Raw genomic sequence first — 13,636 nt, forward strand, 5'->3', positions numbered from 1 at the left:
CAGCAAAGAGTGCTCAGACCCCAGGAGTGTCATGGTGAATCTCAGCAAGCCGCTGGTCGCTGGCCAGACGCCCCCTGCTTTTCACCAGAAACTGGCTCCCGGGAGCCCAGAGGACAGCAGCTAACAACCCAGAATTCATCCAACTCTCGGGGAGCTCCCTTGGGCGGGAGGACGCACAGTGGCCGCCAGTGTCCCCGGAAAACTGGCGCCTCCCCCCTCGCCGCGCGCGAGGCTAATTAACTCCCAGCAGGCAGGACCCTCCTCCTCTCAGGGTGGCCAGGAGCAACCGCATCCTAGGCGTTCCTGGCTGATGTCATAGGCTGCCAGCGGTCGCGGAGTATCGCCACCACGCCTTTATGAAGGTCCCAAGTTTGCTATCTGATCCTCTTTACTACTGACAGGAGATCAGCCAATCAGGAGCAGCTAGCGGGGCCTGGGGACCCGGCGAGGCCCCGGGAGTCTCAGCAGCCCGCTTGCTCTTAACTCTTTGCAGAAGATTAAGCAGCGGTTTCTGGCCGGGGCGGGAGTCTGCACTGACACCGCTAAATCGGCTGCCCGGAGGCTGCAGGTGGCGCCCAGCGGCGTTAGGACCTTACCCCGCGGCGCTGGCTGTGCGCCACCCGGGTGTCTCCAGCCTGCTGCAGGTCTCAGGAAGCGACACCTTCGGAACCTGCTGGTGCCCTGGCCAAGAAGACGGGGTTGCAACGCCCGGGAGGGCCGACTTTCTCTCTGCATCCGAGCGGTGGTGCATCAAGGAGACCCAGTATCTCATAGCAGCTGTAGCCGCCCGAGACGAACGTCCCAGGAGGTGGCGGAAAGCCTTTCGCTGTGGTTGGATGCTCTTTTTGGGGACACAAGAAACTTTGTGTCTGGGAACTGAGCGGAGGGGGGAGGTGTAAGAGAGTGGCCTACGGGGTTCTAAACAGGGTGGGCCTTGGGGACTTAGGCAAGCCAGATTGGAAAGGTTCACCCCCCAACCCCATCCTTTTCTTAGTGGGAAATTCACCGTGCACCCAAAGCGGCGCTGAGGCACGTTTCTAGGGGTCCCTGGGGTGACAAGGATCCCACGTGCATCATTAAGCACAACAAATAATTTGGTCTAAGACAAAGACATAAATCAAAACAAATCAAACTGTATACACACAATACACAATTTGTCATAATTGCAACCTCCTGCACACGTGGGCCGCCAGGTACCATTCCTTACGTCTCTGCTTTTGTCTCAAAACTCTGAATTCTTGAAAGATCATCCAAGGACGGGTGGAAGCCTAAAGAGACAATAGCTCTTGGGGCTAATCTCTGTGCTGACCCGGGCTTCTGCCTCCAGCGTCTGTTGTTGAACACACCCAAGGCTGACTAGACCTTCCTTTTCCTCCCTCTCGGGGCTGCACCCGTGTTGGTGTGAATTACATTTTCTGGATAGGCAACCTTCTTAATCGGGGTGGAGGTGGAGCATCCTACCCAACTTCCTCTTGCGAATAGGGTTGGGCAGCCCAGGCCTGTGACTGGCTGCCTCCGGAAGCTCAGCGGTGGCTTGCAGCATTCCACAAGCCGTGCTGGACTGGGCTGTTCCTGTGGGAACAAAGCCCCACCGCGTTAATGGCTTACATCAAGCAAGATTCATTACGGTGCAGGTTTGAAGGCTGGGAGTTAGAAATGGGCCTCACTGGGTTAAAATCAAGGTGTTGGCAGAGCTGAGCTCCCTCCTGGAAGCGCATGAAGAGAATCCATTTCCTTTCCCGCTCCAGCTACTAGAGGCCACCCATGTTCCTTGGCTTCTGTCCTGTTCTTCCATCTTCTCAAACAGAAATTGTGGGTCAGATTCTTGTTACATCTTATCAGTCTAGCGCCTCCCTCCCCACCTTCTGCATCTCTCTTTGAGTTAACCTTACTTTAAAGAAAAGCTCTGTCAGGCTAACGGGTTATGAACCTTAATTCCCACTTGCTATGTAACAGAATCACTGCTGCCTGAGATTAGACCATGAAGTGTGATATTGTGGGTCACGTAGAGTGAGTGGCTGTCTTCTTTCCCAGCTTCTCTTTGTTAGAGTTAAACCCTACAGTACAGGTCTTCGACGAGAGGAAATAAAAGAGAGGAAGATTTGGGAGGGGCAGCTCAGGTGTCTAGAAGAGCCCTAAGCAGGTTTGAGATGCATGCGGCAGGGACTACTCCAGAGAACGGAGGTGGTAGGATAAGGAACATTATAAAACGATAGATAGTCCTTATAAAATTATAAACATTATAATCCTGTGGAGAAAGCTATTCTGTGCAACATTTGAAAAGAAAGAACTGAAGAAAGAAACGAGCAGATCTTTACAGTGAGGGTAGAGAGGCCGAGAGGGTGCCCCAAGCCGCTTAACGGGGAATTCTTGTTTAGTGGGAGTTGTGATGAAATCGAGCAAAGGAGCCAACCCAGGGGTCTCCTCACCCAGAGGGAGGGAGTGTGTTTGAGTTTGTGCTTGGAGACAGGAGCATGGGCTCTTTTTGTTTTCTTTTATGGCTGTCCTTTAATGAGAGGAGGTCTCCTGAATTAGTGCAGGTTACCCTGGAATTCTTTCAGTTTTCCTCTCAGTTTATTAATTAACTTCTAAAATAATACTTTTATTATTTCTTCAAGAATTTCATATAATGTACTTTAATCATATTTGATCATATTCATACTCCCTCCCCCAAGACAACCCAGATCGACTTTCCCCACCCTCCTCACTTCCCTACCCATCCAACTTTGAGTTGTCCTTGTGGTCACCTCCTCTTTTTCCTCCTCTCCCTCCTCCTCCCCTTCCCTTTTTTCTTTATTTAACTCCATTGTCTTTGGTTTGTGCTGCCTAACTGCTCTCAGGAGTAGGGTCTGCTCAGGTTGACCACAGACCTGCCTCAGCCTCCGGAGTGCTGGGATTAAAAGTATGTATCACCAAACCCCCTTTCTTAGTTTCTTTTCCGTCCCTTCTTCCTGCCTCTTTCTCCTGCCTCTCTGTCTCTTGGCCTCACCCCCACCAACCCCATTTTGAGTTGGGAAATCCTGATAACCATAACCCTCTTCAGTTTTTCCCATCAGAGTATGGAGCAGCTGTCCTTTGCCCTCTGGGATTTCTAGCCCTTATGGCTTGGGATATCTATGGGTATAAAAATGTGCATTATGGAGACTCATCCTTTGCCCTCTGTGGTCAAATATTTTTATGACTTTTTGGGTGGAATTTGGACAGACTGTTCCCCGGGAGAATGGAATCTTGGACAGCTGCTGCCAGAGCAGACTGTGTAGCAAAGCAGCCATGGCTGCCACTGCAGTCTGACTCCTCCGCCGTGATTCTTTGGGACCCGCCCCCTCTCACAGGGCATCATTTTGTTTTGATTTATTTTACTTTGCTGTTAGTCATTTCTTTTACTATGTCACAAATTATAGCCACACGGCACGTAAGGATGGCTCAATCTACCGTGGACTAAGGGAGCCCACACACAAGGGTGCCCTCTTAGGATTGTACGTTCTTATATAGGGATGAAGAGAAGACATTCTAGCTAAAAGAAAGACTTAACAATCTCTGTTGCTGAGCTGAGAGTGGTGGTGCTTGCCTGTAACCTCAGTGCAAGGGAGAGAGAGGCAAGAGGACCAGGAATTCACTGCCATCCTTAGCTAGGGAGGGAGCTCCAGACAAAGGCTCTAGGAGACCCTGTCTAAAAGTTAAAACAAAACAAGGAAAAAGCCCAAACAACAACAATTCCCTCCCCTCTGTCCTTTGCTGATGCTTTGCCCCCAAAGGCTGAAAAATGCACTGCTCACAGGTCTGTGGTGACACGGGTAGAGATGGGGAAAAAAAGGAAAGGAAAGAAAGCCTCATCTTTACCAAATAATGTACTGTAACCATTCTAGCGTCACTTGCCATCTTCACCATTCCTGCAGCAGCAGCAGGTGGTGGTCACAGGGAGCAGTGCTCTCCTCCAGCCTCCCTTTTCCTTTCACAGACCTGAGGACAAGCAATCAGAGGATCATTTGCTCTTCCTTCAGGCACTCTGAATACACACACTCCAGGATCTGCCTGAGTCACAGGGCAAGCACCCTGTCCAGCAGATTTGCAAACTCAAATGAGCTGAGTGGGAAGAAGGTAAGAAAAAAATGTAGGTTAGTAAAGGTTAGCATACAGCCACAGAAGCAGCAAAGAGCTTGCTCAGCCCCAAGTGCCTGTGGTCACTTGGGAGGAATATAGATCTACCTTGCCGTGTTTGACAACTGTTCTGAGAATTGGAAATCCAAGGGGTAAAACACACTGGGGTTTGTAAACACAAACAATTAGCAGCAACAGTAATGAAATACATCCTACTCTATGACTGCTCAGGCTGCGGGGAAGTGCAGGTTGTTCAAAAAGTGGGGAGAAAGTTGTAAGTAGTTGTAAGTACGATACTTAGTGTCAGAGCAGCTGCCTCCACAGAAGGATACTGTTACTATATGCTCACAGATGACAGCCACATTGGAGACACAGTCTCTTCACTGAGGTCCTATCAATGAAGCAGAGGTGGCCAGGTACAAATACTCACCAGCTGTCATCTCTTCCCAATCTAGGATGCTCTCAGCTGTGCCCTTCTCTCAGCACCCCTGGGACCCGTGCAGAGGGAGGTGGGTACAGTCTGTGCTGCATTAACTTCCGATCAAAAGAACATGAAGACACACTCATTGTGACATCAGGCTGAGTGGCCATTACATGCCACTATTAGCGGCCTGGGGAATGCAATTTAATTTCTCACCTCTGAGAAACCACTTAAACTCTAGTTGGACAGGGGAAATAGGTTGAGTCACTGAAGGAATGCAGCCTCAGTCACAAGCTTATTTCAATTCCAGAAATATTTATGCTGCACCAACTGTGTTCTAGCAGCAAAGGAAATATAAAGATGGAACAGATAGGGGCTGGAACCGTGAGCTGAGACTACAATGGTGGGTCTCCCACAGGCTCACAACAAACCTGAATCTGGGGTCACTCTGTGTTAGTTAATGTCATGATGTCTCAGGTGGAACTCAAGTCAGGCACACCTAATAGAACCTGCTCTCTTTCATGAAATTGAATATAAAAGGGCCTTTGCCCATTTTAAACAAAGACTTCAATTTAAACAAATGGTAAAATAAAATGTAGTTTCAGTTGAAAGAATCTGTCACAAACCTCTCTTTCCTGCCTGCCAGAAACACTTCTCACCCTGCCTCCCTCCAGGAAGGGCAACAAAGTGAAGACAAGTTGAAGCCACTGGGCGAGAGGATGATATTATAGGGCAGAGAGGTCATGGACCCTGCATCTTCTCCACGTTGTCCTTCAGTGTCCTTGCTAGTACTTTGAGAAGTGGAGACCACACACCAGCATAGACTCTCCTGGAAGCTTTTGAATAAAGCCCATCCCTCTTTCTAGCCCCTTCTAGTGTTTGATTGCAGAGCACGGAGGTTTTGTTCAAGCTACTTGAAGTTGCAGCTCTTCAATGCGCATGTCCTCCCGGTCCAGAGTGGGTCTAGGAAGACTCATTGCCTAGCTCTGTTTGTCCCAGAGCATATGGAAGATGGAAAAGCCTAGGACAGTGATTAAGCCACTGTCAGCTAAGCGTGAGTTTTATTCTATAGCATATTCTATTTTTTTGTTTGTTTGTCTCACAGTTTGAGTTGACATAGTCCATCGGGACAGGGAAGGTCTGATGGCCAACTTGAGTGAATGTGGGGATAGTCATACCACACCCTCATTTGGGAAGCAGAGAGAGATGAATGCTGATCTTTAGCTAATTTTCTTCTTTCAAGTCCCCAAGGGCTTTCTTTACCTTTTTCTAGAAACATTCTCCCAGATGCATCCATATGTGTATCTCGTACAAGACTCCAGATTCAGTCAAAATTACAGGCAAAATACCCAGTACAATTTCTGAAGATGATGAGTTATCCAAGTTCATCTTTAGATTTTATTAGGGATAGAGCATTGGTGATTTTTCTCTTCCTTGTAGACCCTATCTCATGTCTCTATGTCCACCTGAAGTTTTTCTCTTGTGTGTTGGACCACGGCCTATTGACCTTGTTATAACTCCCCATTGGGTTGGCATAATTGAGTGTGGGGTCTCAAAACATGTGGCAATAGTAGAAGTTTTGTAGACTGTGGTGGCTTGAAAGAGAACAGGCCCCATAGGCTCATATATTCAAATGCTTGCACCCCAGTTAGTGAAATTGTTTGGGAAGGATTAGAAGGTGTGGTGTTGTTAGAGAAGGTACAGCCTTATTGGAGGAGGTGTGTGACTGGGAGTGGGCTTTGAGGCTTCAAAAGCCCAAGCCAGGCCCAGTGTTACTTTCTCTGCCTTCTGCCTTTGGATAATGTTGTAAAGCTCTCTGACAGTTTGCTTCCTGCCATGATGATCACGGACACTGCTAAAACTGTAAGCCAGCCCTCAATTAAATGTTTTATTTTATGAGTTGCCTAGGTCCTGGTGTCTCTTCACAGCAATAGAGCAGTGACTAAGACATGGACATGTAAGAGCTGAAAATCAAAACTGGTAATCAGTCCAAGGCGTTTCAGGCAAAGCTTGCCAGTGGTGGGTCACACTTCTTCACAGTCTTGGTTCTGAACACACGTGTGGGGTTTATACTGCGCATGTGTCTATATCGCAGGTGTCCATACTGCCCACGTGTCTGCACCACAGGTCTCCAGAGAATGCTATCTGAAATGTCTCAGTTCATATTCAAGACTTTTATATGTTATGAACTGCAGTGATTTTCACTCTGAATGCAAAGACTTTTCTCTTACAGAAGCATAACAGTTCAGATACAGAAAAAAGACTTGAAATATTTTCCCATCGTCATTCCTCAGCATGTATTAAATTAGGAGATCTTTGGACTATATTACATTAGAATGTTTGATTTTAAGATTTCATTTGAGTTGCTTACTCCAGTGCCCTTAATAATCATTCAGTGAATTTTGACTTTGGACTAAGATGGAATTTCCAAAGCCATCTGAGATGGCTCTAAACCTGCTTCTACCAGTTTTTACTTTGTATCTATGGAAAATGGCATTTTCATTATTGATGATGATGAAAACAAAACACTGATCAAGTCTGAGAAATATTGAAGACTCTCTACGTCCTTCAGTATGAGATACTTAATGAAGATTTAATTCTATAGGTAAAAATAAAAAATCTATATTATCAATATGGAATTTGCTTTCATCTTTAATAAATGCTAAAGTTGTATGTGTACCAAAGGTTTTTTTAATGTCTACATAAGACTTATTTTTCATAAGTGCTTGACTTATAGGTCTATTTTATTTACTGATAAACTGGTGTCACATAAAGATTTCTCATGCAAAATGATACTGATTGAAGAAACTCAAAAGGTCTTGCTCTAGACCAGTATGTTCAAGTGTTTTTCCACTTTGATTTCCCCAAAGCTTTTTGAAAACCCAAGTACAAAACTAAACTTACCTTCTTCTGTTCCACATTCCCTATGAGCCTCCTCCTGTCCCTGTGTTTACTTACCTATAGTTTTCTGCCCTTTCAAGTGTATGGGAAACCATTTAACTGATTCTGGCTTAGAGAATATCCCATCGCTAACACCTAGGCCTTCTCCCATCGCTATTCAATCTGTCCCCATTCTTAAAGGCTCCTTGCATATTCCTCTTTTTGTTTAGCCTTAGTACTTCTACATGTAAGACCTTAGCTTCTCTTGGTTTGTTAGAAGTGTCTCTTAACATTTCCCTGCTCCAATTCATCTTCCATGTGATCAAGGTCATACTTCTAAATTAGATCCCACTGTTTCCTGTGGGCCTCGTTAGTGCCAAGAGATACCACCCACGCTTTTGAGCATGTCAGAGAACGCTCTGTGGATCTAACCCTGTCATCTTCTTTTACTGCTTTCTTTTTCTGTCTCTTCTTCATGTATTACCAGTAGCAAATAGCATTGAGCATGGTGGAGCCTTTCCATGTTTTCCGCTTTTCTTCTTTCCCTGTGGTGTGTCTTTGGTCTGAAATTTTCTTTTCCCCTTCTCTGCCCAGAAGTATATCAAGTCCCCCAAACCATTCCAGGTTTTATGTTGTTTCTATTCTCTTCTCTGACAGTCCCAGACTGAGTTCATAGCACAACCAATGTATTGGCTTGTTTTGTTGTTGTTGTTTGGAGACAAGATCTCGCCACAAAACCAAGGCTGGACTGGAACTTTCCAGTCTGTCTGCCTCAGTCTCCCAAGTAGCTAGAAAGAATGTTAGGACTGTAGCTCAGTGATAGAGCACTGGCTTAGATTGTGTGTGACCATGACCTTTGGTTCAACCCTCTTACAAAAGATAGATAGATAGATAGATAGATAGATAGATAGATAGATAGACAGATAGATACCAAGTATCTGGGAAGGCAGGCCTATTTGAGCATTCCAGAACATCAGTTATTTCCAATGCAAAGATTTCTCAGTCATCTGTGGGAGATTGAAGGACAGGAATAATGGTGCTGCTTTCATCTGTAACTCATAATCTTGTTTTCCTTCCTAATCTCGTTTTGTATCTCTCTTCTCACAATGACCTCCCCTTTGATGTATTTGTATTTTCATTCTCATATATGGAGCAGTGTTTCTTGTCTCCCCTTTTCCTTCTACAATCAGTTTATAGGCTTGAGGCTGACAATGGTGTGATTTTCTTTGAGACTACAGAGAAATCTCAGGCAGTGGCTTGCTTTCACAAAGCCTCGCTCAGCTTGGGTTGGTTGGTGGATGTAGAAGGATAGTTTCGCTGGTCTGAATCATCCAAGGCCTGCTGTAGCAGTCTGCACCTCCCAGAGATGATGAAACCACCTCTGGTTCATAAGGTGTGACCCGGGAGTTTGCTGTTTCCTTCAGCTTTTTCTGTGTGTGCAACTGGTCACACTGTGTCTCGTGACTCCTCCTCTGAGTTTCACTAGCTTGCCATCTCCTCTACTCCCCAGATAACAGGACGGAGGCCCCCAAATCTCTGCTCTACATCAGGAGACCTTACAAATCTTGTGAACATCATCTCATTAATCCAGGATGCTTAGCATGACTAAAGCGTGACTGAACACCTCCCATGGTGCCTGCAGAGCAGGGAAGGTGGGAGGCTGGCAGATCAAGCTGCAGATAAGGCAGTCAGTCAAGGATCATCAAACCTCCTCTTTACATCACCCCACTTCTCCAGGGATGCCTACAATCGAAGAGGAGCGCTTTCTGTCTGATGGGACACTGTCTAGAAAAGAGATCTGCCTCAGGGGTTCAAACATTCTCTCAAACCTCCATCTGACCATTAAAAAACATTACTGCATTTTAAATGCAACTGTGTGAAAAGGAAAAGCCCCAAGTGCAATTAAAACCAGCTAGAGTAACAGTGAGGAAGTTCATGGCGGGAGGCTTGTTTACCAAGATACCCTCCGGAAGCTGGTCCCTGGAACCCAGTGTTCAGTCAAAGGAAACTTTTAAAGTGACTGAATTCAGCAAACAGCCAAGGGATGTTCACATTGAACCTAGCCCTGTGCAGCGAAGTGACTTTTTATGAACCTGACTTGGATCTGTCCTGCCTTATGGGAATTCACCAGGCCCCTAGCCCCGGACCTCAGAGCTCAGTCTGTCCCACCATGCCTCTCTTCTGGAGGATTTTCCTGTCTAATTGCTCTGTTTTCATACTTTTCCCCAAAGTCATTCCTACTTTTTTTTTCTTTTCACTTTCAAACCCTCACAGGCGTTGCTTTCTTTGTGATTCTTGTTAACAGCCTTTGAGAGATTTAAGATGCTTTTTTTTTTTCTTGTGGAAGATGACATAGGAGGCAAGGTTGTTGATTTGAGGGACCCGTTTCTAGTTAGAAGCAGAGCCAAGACCCAGGTTGGGGTTCGTGGTCTTTCTGTGAAGCTACTCTTTCCACAGATTCGTTTGTCTCTGACTTGGCAGGCGATAGAGTCTTGTCAGCAGCTCTCTGGGTATCCACATGCCCTGCAGAACCACTGCCCATGGGGGACAGGTGTTTCCTTTATCCCCCTGGGTGGCCAGCATTCATGTCAGGAAAATTAAACATCTCTAAGTTGTTTCCTGGCTCATGTAGCCTTTTCTTAAGAGTTCATTGCCAATTCCTGTTGGCTTTGGTGGGTGGGGGGGACTTCTGGAAAGTTCTTTATTATGAACTGACCTTGGTACTAACCCATTCAATGAAAAAAAAAACCCAGAGATTTTGTTACATTATCATATAAAACTAAAGAACAGTAAGTGTATATATGAGCCTTTCAAGACAGGAGTCGAGGAAACCCTGACATGTTTGACAGGAACATTGTTTAAAATGGCCAGAGGAGACAGAGTGAAATTTACATGACGGAGGTTGGGCTGGGTTTAGAAGGAGGGTTGAGGGAGCCAACCGCTCTGGTGGTGTTATGGTCCTTCACCTTGTAGAGTAGCTATGCTGCCACGGAGGATGGCTCTAGCAAATGTTGTGGGTCTTAGAAGCAAAGGCTCAAACACAGTTCCTTGACTGTATCTTCTCTTGCCCGTGTGACTGTGGAGTAAGCTGCTTAATCTCTCTCTATGGAGAGAACTCAACAGATATATACATGAAAAACACCCTCAGAGGCCGGCACGTAGTGAAGGAGAAGCAGTGATGAGAAGGGAGGTGGGGGAGGGACAGCGAGTCCTATTGCTAGAACCTCTGAGCTCATCTCCAGGCCAAGCACCAGTGCACAGAGCACCCATACATTTTAGAGTGTCCCAGCAACACAGCTACGTGTCCTGACAAGGAACTCTGCTTGTGACTGCTGTGGCCTTCCTGCAGGTATGGGAAAAGGGGTGTGGCCAGGGAGACTTCCCACAGCCTAGCTGAGTATGTCCTTTTTTCATTTTAGTGAGGATTCCCTGGGGAATATAATGCAATGAAATGCTCTTATGATAACTGTGGTATCTGAAGCAACGGCAGTCACAAAGGTCTGAGTTTTACTCTATTTGGAAAGAAAAATCCCACTGAAATATTTGCTGGGGTTGAAGTCTATATATCTGGGATTAAAGATGCTGAAGTCTTTTCTCCCATCTCTCTATAATTTTGTCTTGTTGAAGAGTAGGTTTGAAGACAAGCATGCCACAATACCTCCTAGGTGACAGAAGACAGGTATGCTATGACACCTCCCAGGGGAAAGAGCCCGGTATTAAAAGCTGGTAGACACATGCACCATCAACATTTCCTGAGGCTGGGAGCACAGCTCAATGGTAGAATGATTACCTAGCATGTGGGGCCCTGGGTTTCATCCCCAGCACTGCCCCAAACCAGTTTCTTCAATTTGACCTACAGCACAAGTATTGTGAGCATGTACTTTTGCCTTCACACATGTCTACCCATTAGGTGGCACTGAGTGGTCATGTGTGCTAGATATTTGCAGTAGTTGTATGTATGGTTGTGGTATCTCATTTAGTATTTAGAATTTTGGAAGTGGGCACATTTTTTTTTTCCTCCTGCAGATGGGGAAGCTGAGGTTCAGAGCAAGAAGTGACCTTATAATAAGACCTTCAGGGTATCTATACTAACATCTCAGGGTCATCCCTGGAGCTTGGAAGGCCTTCTCTTGACATTTTCCATGTGGAACCTGGCATCTAAGGGGAGCAGAGGTGGTTATGTGTGTGTGGAGGGGGTGCATAGGATGGGCTCTGCTCTTTGCTCCATTTCTCTGCATGACCTGATGTCCAAGAACGGGCCCTGGAGTGGGTCTACTGGATACTTAGACATGTCTGGACTAGAGTCGCGTTGGCTATCTGGCCCGAGGGGGCTTCCTGGTGTTGATACATTTCCCTGGCTGGGGTACTCTTCATTTTGTGGGCTCACACAATGGTGCCAAACTGTAAGCACCCGCGCTTACTTACCACGCCAGGGTTATCTGGTTAATATTGCTGGCAAATAAAACCAGGCCATCATGGAAGGGTCTCAGCAAGATGGAGGCTGAGACAAGTTCATCGTAAGCAATCAGAATTTTTATACCATTCTCAGAAACCAAATATAATGGCAGGTATTATCCAAGACCAATTGTCCTGTCAAGCTTGCCTATGCCTCTCTGACTTCTAGGGAACAGAGAGAAATGCAGAGTCGCCTGAATGATGGCTTTGCTGCCTGAGGGAGTGCCTCAGTTTCTCAGAAACTGAAAGGCACACAATGTCTGAGGAGCCATGGACTCTAACCTGAAAAACCTATGACACACATTTCTCAAGGCAGCTAGACCAGACCAACTCCAAGATCCCTTCACCTAGCGCACTGCTTTGGTGACTCCAAGCTTTATAGAGATGTGAGCCCTGCTAAAACCCTCTGTCCAAAGCCCTCAGACCTTCCAGGGATAACCCTGCTTAAAGAAGTGACAATGTGACTGTCATCTGGATGCTAAGAGACAGGGCTGGATTCTGGGCTCAGGTACATTTGAAACCCAAAGTTTTCCTTTATTGTTAAAGATATTGCTGGTTACAGTCCTTATATATGGAAATTTTACAATAGTGGGCAATTTCCTCAATCTTCCTTGGTTTTTCAAATGTTTTCTGTATAGGGGATCAAACAAACCTTCTAGAACTTTCTTTGCTTTTTGACTCTAGTCTACTTCTGGCTCACCTTATCTAAGAATATGAATGTAATAGTCTGTGCAGGTTTACTCGTGAGTCACTGGAACTTTTTAGAAGTGTATTCATGATTTAGGTTGATGTGAGGCCACCAGTCACTAAGTGGGCACTAGTGACATTCAAAAATAGCTCTGCAGCTCTCAAGTTGAAAATGACACCACATCTGGGGACATTCTGATGTTCGACAAAGCAGAGAGATGGAGGAGGAGAGAGAGGGGAGAGAGGCATTCATGACTAGGAATTAAGAAATGAACGGTGCTATTTGTTTATTAAGATGATAACTCATTCGAGCTTCACACGGAGCTAACCCCCTTAAGCAGATAATAAGCACGGTGTGTTCTTTATGATGGAGCAGCCATAAAACGAGGAGACTTTGCTCTTTGTTATTTATTGGGTCAACCGGACAAATCATTTTTCTACATGCCAGGCTTGGAAAATTCTTTTATTTTATGTCTCCTTCTTATAAATAAAAACAGCATTGAGCTGATAAATTTATCTTAATGCATTCTGTACTGTAAAATCAACATGAGTTGGCCTTGGCATGGAGGCTTTCGGCCCGAGTGTGGATGGCATGCATATGTTCTTATTTTTCCATTATATGTTCTTTTAGCTTAAAGCGATGGTAGAAAAAAAAAACCCACCTATTTTTGATGCATATGCTAAATCCATTTCTTTCTCTTCGACCACCGTATTGGACTGTGGACCTCAGCATGCTCTCCTCATATGGATGCTATGATCCCTGCCTGGGATAATCTTGCTTGCATCTCACCTTATCCCTCTAGAATGCATTCTCTGTCCAGCTACCAATGACCTACTCAGTGGGGACCAGCCCATGCGGCTCAGAGCTTCTCTAGCATGCTCCCACAATGCCCTTAGGATCAAACCCAGCCCCTCTCATTGCCCATCAGACCATCTTTGCCAGTTCCTCTTGTTGCCTCTGGTTCTTCTGGCTTCTTCTTCCATTTGGCTCTTCTCCTCAGCAACTACTGGGGAAGAGTGGCCCCAAACACGATGACCTCATTAGCAGGCTCGTTTGCCCTTTGCTTTCTGGATGTGCCCCATTAGCAGGAGGCT

This window comes from Chionomys nivalis, chromosome 7 (assembly GCF_950005125.1).
Source record: "Chionomys nivalis chromosome 7, mChiNiv1.1, whole genome shotgun sequence".
NCBI lineage: Eukaryota > Metazoa > Chordata > Mammalia > Rodentia > Cricetidae > Chionomys > Chionomys nivalis.